Consider the following 7,838-nt stretch of genomic DNA (forward strand, 5'->3'; position numbering starts at 1 on the left):
GAGCAGCAATGGGGCTTCCCTCTCCCTGGGGTGGCAGTGACAGCGGCAGCGGCAGCTCCCTTCCCCCCATCCGTCCACCCACCTCCGCCTCCTCCCATGGAGCAGCAGGGCTTCCCTCCTCCTGAGGCAGCAGTGGTGGTGGCTCCTCCCTCCCCTCATGTCCTCCTGTGGTGCAGCGGGGCTCCCACCTCCCTGTCTAAGGCAGCAGCAGCTCCCTTCCTGCCTGAGAAGGCGGAGTCCCTGCAACCAATTGCTGTTGGCCCTCTGGGCACTGCATGTGCAGTTGCCCAATTGCATTACGGACAGACAGACTCAGACACACACACACACACACACACACACACACACACAGACAAAGCCCTTTATTATATTGGAATCCTCAGTCATCTGAACCTCTTTGGAAAGTGTCTGCTGAAAAGCTGTTTGTGAGAGTTGTAAAATGGTTACAAGTTACTGTATCAAACTTAAGAGTAAAGGTATAGTACTGCTTTAAGAGTGTTACATGTTAGTTAAAAAAAATTCTTGTCACTTGGAAAACCAAAGGTTTGGCTAACACAGAGTATATTGCATCTGTGCAGGGAGCCTAACAGAGACATTTTCTCTGCCATTCAGGGAATTCCAATCCTTATAGCAAAGCTATTGGGGCCGTTGTGTCAGATCTACTTTCAGAGCTAAAGTCTTGACTGTGCAATCCCACCTCACTCACTATCATGTCTCAGTCTTCCACACAGGGCCTATTTCTCCTGGTTTACACATCCCAGTCTTAATGAGATTTAATGGCCCTGCCTCCCCCTTGGGGTAAATGTAGGAAACAATAGGAGGCTTCAGAGCAAAACAGACACATGTCACTGCCCAGAACATAGGTACATGAGTCCATTCAGGAATTAGAGCTAAGTGAATGGAGGACTTCATGGGCCATAGTTTTCAGTTTTGGTGCAGGATGGAAGGGAACAGAAGTATAGCTGGAGAGAGAGGACAAGTAACAGGTGCTCAGACATAAGCCATGGCCAGAAGAAGTTAAAAACAAGATCAGAAAGATCTGAGATCAGATGTAAAGTTAGAGCTGGGAACTTCCCAGAGAGATAGAGTCTTTCTTGGAACAGGAACTGCAAAAGATCTAGGAAACCCAGGTACAAACCCCCCAGTTGGGAAGAGCAAAATGGATCAGTGACTGCCACAGAGCAGAAGACTTCCTAAGGAAAAAGGGCAAACAAAGAAATCTGGGCCAGCTCTAAACTTGCTGTCGGTGATGAGCTGCAGCAAAGACTTAAAGAAATGAGATGTCACCTAGAGAAGAAAATAAAAGGGTCAAAGACCACAATGGAAGTCAGTCAGCTGAAAGTGCAACTGGGCTGGCCAGAGACTTGGTTAGATTAGACATCTACAACAACAAATTTCTATCTTGTTTGTAGGCCACAGAGACCCAGAGAGATAAGGTTAGATGTCCCTCTCAGTGTGATTTCTCTGCTTCTTGGGTCCTATTTGCTAGTCTTTTAAACTGGATTAAAGATAGTAACAAGTATCCTTCCTTGGAAAAAGGAGAAGTTAGCCAAAATGGGCAGGGCTAGTCCTGTCTGAGTTGCTGGAATCCTACCTTGCTTCCAGAATGACAAGACAAACTCACACAAATGTAGGGAAGACAGAAAAGTGAAGAAAGAAAGTGTGGCTTCTGTGTCTCGTGCTGACTCCCATTTTTAACAGTACTGCTAGAGAAGCACAAGCCCAGTGTGGTCTTAGCCACAGGAGACCTTGTATCAGGTGTTGGTGTTTGTTTTTAAAGGTGTTGGTTTTGTGATCAGGGACTTCCGGCACTATCACAAAAGTTGCAGTCTTTGCTAACTAAATCAGATTATTATTAAAGTGGAGGCAAAAGGTGAGATTTAGGAGACAGAAGAAATAAGGTAGAGAAGGAAAAAGCCGATGAAAGAGCAGGAGCTCAACTTCCACCATGCCTGCCCCAGCTTGCTGGCTCAGGTATTGGAGGGGAGGGGGCAGGTCAGGTTTGTGTGTTGGTGGGGCTCCCTTCAGTCAACTGAACTTGACTTCAGTTCTGTTCCTTCTCGTCTTCTCCCAAGCCACTTCTGACAGCCACCAGCTGGCAGAGATGGTGGGCTGAGGAGAGAGGCCACTCCAGCAGCCTCCTGGGAGCTGTGCAGGAGCACCCCCATGCTGCTGGCCTTGGCCAGTGTGGGACACTTCCATGCTGCGCCCCCTCATCCACATCCCAAGAGCAATTGTCAATTCTGTTTGCTCCTACACTAATCAAGGGTGCTTTGCATAAAGTGCTATACCTAGAACACTTCCACCTTAGGCTTTTTGAACATCTGTACTTAGCCTAAGTGTCTGACAAAGATGTCTTTCTTTATCTAGCCACACAAGAACTTAGCAACCCAAGGATATAAACATTGCTAATTATTCCTTTGTTCAGAAGTTGTTTAAAAAAATCCTTTTCCCATGCTAAATGAAAGCCAGAACTCACTGGTCAGGATTCCTTTATTGGTAATCCACGGGCTATGTATAAACTGGGTTAAAAGTTGGAAAGGAAATTTGATTTGTTGACCTTAGTTTCAAGAGCTGCTTTAAATTAGATAGAAGCACATAGGAAATATTCCTTCCATAGCAGGGTGAGAAAAATATTTAGTATATTCTCTTTCAAATTTAATTTAAATCAGTAACTGTTGTAAACTGTATATGTCTAGAGAGTCCAGAGAAGGGTTGAAAGGAAGAAAATCTTTGGCTTCTAACTAAAAAGCAAATTCTATACTTTAATGACCATGGCAAATCCACAATAAAGGTAAAATATTTTCAATAGATTTGCCTTACAAGGAAACAGATTTCAGTTAAATGAAAATGACTTGGTTAGTTGCGGTTTTACAGTCTCCAGTGTATTGGTGACCAGTGTTATAGACAATTAAAACAAACTCCTACAACTCACTGTGTGACTGCACCTAGAATAGAATAATCCAAAACACACAATGTTTTGATCAGACGCAGATTGCTGTGTTGATGCTGTGAGCTGAGCTGACATGGGCAAAGGGATAGACAGTACTTTTGCGAGGGACCAGTAGAACATTATTACCCACTCAAAGCATGAAAGATGTGCTTTCTGATGTGGTGGGTGCTGTTTTTATGCCATCCATTAATTAGAAATCTCAATCTTATCATTACAATCTAAGTTCTTTCATAGGAGAAAAAGCAATAAGTTACTACCTGAGTCCTCCTGTCAGTTTTGCCACTGGCCTGATAAAATGCAGTATAATCTTTGGCATTAGGTGTCCAGGCTCCCTATTTAGGGCATGGGGACAGTTCAGCTTAAGAGAATGGGATCCCTAAAAGCCGGCACAGTGAGTCACCTAAGCAAACCAGTAAAAATGCTAAGTGCCTTGTCCCATTCATCACCTTTCTCACACAAATTGCAGCTGAAAGGAAGAGGTGCCTCCCAAGAGTCCACCACTGGAGCACCGAGTTTGGAAGGGGAGGCCCAGATTCAAATGCTTCCTATGTTTGATTAAGAGCTGGTATTTGTATGCAGCATTCCCACTTCCCAAGTGTGTGATCTAGCAAACAGGCTACAAGACATTCTTGGCTGAGTGTTCTCATCTCCCCTGGTGAAGCTGTTCCAAGCTGTAGAAAAATACTTAAATATTCATTGAAGCAAGGAATTGCACATCTCTCCCAGGTGAGTGTTTGAAAAAACAGGCTGTCATTTTCATTTGGGGCTAACGATTATTCAGCCTGTGAGTGATTAGGCATATGCCCAGCAACAGAAATGCAGGTGTGATGAGGACTTTCCTAGTGGAAACATAGGCTGCCCCTGGTACCCAGATTACAAGTAACCTTACCATACCATCCTTATAAATAAATCGAGGAGATTTGCATTGGATGATTACATGGTAGACTGGGTAGCAAACTGGCTCAAGGGTCACACACACAGAGTGGTGGTGGATGGGTCGGTGTCAACCTGGAAAGATGTGTGCAGTGGAGTCCCTCAGGGCTCAGTTTTGGGGCCAGTGCTGTTCAACCTCTTCATCAGTGATCTGGATGAGGGGTGGGAAGCACCCTGTCCAAATTCATGGACGACACAAAATTATGGGGTGCAGCTAACACCCTGGAGAGGAGGAACCAGATCCAGGCTGACCTAGACAGGTTGGGGAAGTGGACAGAGAGCAACAGGATGCAATTCAATAAGGACAAGTATAAGGTGCTGCATCTAGTGAGAAAGAACTGCCATTATACCTATAGGCTGGGGAGCAACCTTCTCAGCACCACTGAGGCAGAAAGAGATCTTGGAGTCACTGTTGACTTCAGGATGAACATGAGTCACCAATGTGCTGAAGTAGTTGGAAGAGTCATTCTCACCTTGTCATGCTAAACAAACAGGTCTAGGGAGGTGATTCTCCCTCTCTATGTGGCAGTGGTCAGGCCGCAGCTGGAGTACTGTGTCCAGTTCTGGATGCCGCAGTTCAAGTGGGATGCAGACAACCTGGAGAGGGTCCAAAGAGGATCCACTCATCTGATTAGAGGCCTGCAGGGAAGGCCCTATGAGGAAAGGCTAAGGGACCTTAACCTCTTCAGCCTCTCCAAGAGAAGGCTGAGAGGGGACCTTGTGGCGGGGTATAAATTCATAAGGGGAAAGCAACATGAAGTAGGCGACCAGGGCACCCCCTGGAACAACAAGGAACAATGACCATAAGCTTCTGGAGAGAAGGTTTAGACTGGACATTAGAAAAAAGTTCTTCACAGTCAGGGTTGCCAGGATCTGGAATGGGCTTCCAAGGGAGGTGGTGCTCGCCCCATCCTTGGGGGTCTTCAAGAGGAGACTAGACAGGCACCTGGCTGGGATCACATGACCCTAGGTTTGGTGACCCTTTTCTTGCCTGCCAAGGGCAGGGGGTCGGACCAGATGGCCTGCTGAGATCCCTTCCGACCCTAGAATCTATGAACCTTGCAGGTTGGCTACTAACAAAAGAGGCAGAAACAGGTCTACAGCCTGACGTTTTATTTGCTTGCACTTCAAAACAAACAAACAAACAATAATTATCCCAAAGTCTGCCTGTGACAGCACAACATAGATTCTCACCTATACCAGCGGAGGAGACCCAAGAGGTGGGAGGAGAGCAGCATGCAGAATGGCAGCAGGTCTTCTTGAATTTGCTAAGTTCTCCAAATTTCCCTCCAGCCTATACCCAATATTTAAAGATAGTTGGTTCTAATATTCTAACAAATAGCCTTTGACTGGTTTTATTTAAATTCTTTGTTTCACTGAAACTTTTGGAACTGGACTGAACCAGTTTTCCTGTGAATGTGAAAGGTGTTAATTAGTTGGGATTTATGGGCTCCTATGCATGGAGCCTAGACATGCATGGAGCCTGCTCTGACATGCTGGAAATCCAGTGCATCGGAGCCAAATTGATTAATCGAGTTTGTTGGAGTACAGAAATTGACGTGCTCTGGCAGCCTTCCGCATCGTGTATCAGCGTCCCCGCGTGTCCCCGCACTGAAAAAATTACAGCGGGGCGCTTTGAAATAAAACATGTTCAATGAGCTTTAGTTCAAAGCATGCTGCTGCCATTTTTTCAGTGTGGGGATGATACTCATGACACATAAGCGCTTTTAATTAGCACGGCTCGCTAATTAAAGCGCCCAGTGTCACATCCCAAAACACATGTAAAAATGCCCATGTGTTTCTGTGAAAATGACACTTTTGGAGGTAAGGACTCTTGTCTTCTTCCTTCACCATTATGGAATACCGTTTGCCCTCATCCTATTTCTCTTCCTTAAAATGTATGGTCTTCCATAAACAAGGCTGCACTGTTCTTTGTTTTTTTACAACTTATCTAGAAACTTAACAAAAATATATCTATATATCTATAGCCAAATTAGATGCCTAAATACCATTGATTCCAGAAATCAAAATGTATGTTTTCCATCTCACCCTGTGTCTGTTGTCTATTTAGACTGCAAATTCACTGGAGCAGAGACTTGTTTTTTTTTAATCCTGTAATGTACAATGCTTAGTACAATGGGTCCTACAATGGGACCTAGGAACTACTGTGTGATAAGAATAAGAGCATGCTACTTCTCATTGAGGCCTAAGATGAATTTAAGGTTCTTAAAAATAAACCCTTTTTGAGTTAACCAAAAGATTAAATTCATTTTAAACAAAATGTACCTCAACCATGAATAATACCTTTTTAGCAAGGTCAGATAATACAGATCTATGGTAAAATGGGATTTTTTGTAACTTTACCAAATACATTTATTTTTGAATGGAGAATAAATATAGTAGCTTTTACTCTTCAGAGAATAATATTTTTTTCAGGCCACTCTTTGCAATGAAATTGCCTTCCCAACCATAATTCTAGACTTGCCTACCTCCATGACCCTGCATAAAGATGTGTGATGATGTCAGAATGCTACCTCTGTTTCTCAGGGCCCCTCTACCTGTTACATTTATGTCACAATTAACATGCTAATTATGACATAAATAGCAAAGGTTCTACACACTTGCACATAATTTAAGGCACCATAAAATGGCAAACCAGCTATAAAAATGTTCCACATATAACGTGGAACATTTTTGTGGATGGTTTCCATGGCCCCTTAAATTTAGTGTGTGTTATGTCCGGGGTTGCCACAGGGCTGATGATGGCAATTAGCTGATTGTCAGACCTGGGACCACACCAGGTAACAGAAAGCTGTGGACAATTCCAGCTTTCAATTTTCTGGTATAAGAGGAGCCTGGGATTATAATCCTGGGTTCCCCCTGCACTGGCAAGTAAAAAGGGTGCAATTGGGACCTGATCCCCAGTCCCAAAATCACGTCTCCTGCCATGTACAGGGCTGTGTGAAGCTTCGCTCACTGATTCAATTTGGTGGATATTCAGCCCGATTTGGCGGCCAAATCTCCGAATCCAAATTGAATCAGGAGGCCCTTTAATCTCTCTGAATTGAATTGGAACCCCCCAAATCAATTTGGAGAGATTTGGAAAAATGTGATGCTTCAGACATAGACACAGCTTTAAATGTTTTTTCTGCATACCTCAAGGCACCAGGCTGCTCGTGAATGCTGAGATGCTGGGGCAGACAGAGTTTCCCACAGGAGCACGGGGTGGGGGGAGGGGTCCCCAGTGGGCTCAGCAGTGGACCTGTAAATGGACCAAAAGCACTTCTGATCCACTTCTAGGTCTGCCGGGGAGTGCGTGGGGAATGCTGCTCCCCCACCCTCCAGCTCAGCGACTGGTGACTCCTGAGTCTGGTGGGGCACCTGGGGTCCCCCCAAGCCGATCGCCAAGTCAGGGGGGCGCAGGGGGGTCCCCCGCGTGCTCTGCGGCAGACCCAGAAGTGGACCAGAAGTTCTTCTGATCTACTTCTGGGTTTGCTGCCAAGCATGCAGGCTGCCGCCCCCCCATGGATGCTGCATCCACCCCACTATCGCAGCATTCATGAGCCATGCCTGGTACCTCGAGGTATGTAGAAAAAACATTTAAAGCTGTGTCTATGGCCAAATCGCTGATTCTCTGAATCAGTATCGAATCTTCAGATTCAGATTTGGCTGAATTGACTCAGGACGGTGATCCAAATCAATTAATCAAATCACTGTCCCCAATTCGGGCCGAATCTGAATCGAACACCCTTAATGTACATGGCAGGGAATGAGATCCTTTGGCACCTTTAAATTAATGTGTGCTAGGAGCCTAAAAAACAGTAAGAGAAAGGAAATTCACAGAATAATGTTTGCAGCTAGTTCATGGAGGCTACAGCTTCAATTAAATCTGACATAACAAAAACAATGTTTGATTTGATCCAGACAGTGATGGATTGCTAAACCAAGGCAT

Source organism: Alligator sinensis, unplaced genomic scaffold (genome assembly GCF_000455745.1).
Source record: "Alligator sinensis unplaced genomic scaffold, ASM45574v1 scaffold690_1, whole genome shotgun sequence".
Taxonomy (NCBI): Eukaryota; Metazoa; Chordata; order Crocodylia; family Alligatoridae; genus Alligator; species Alligator sinensis.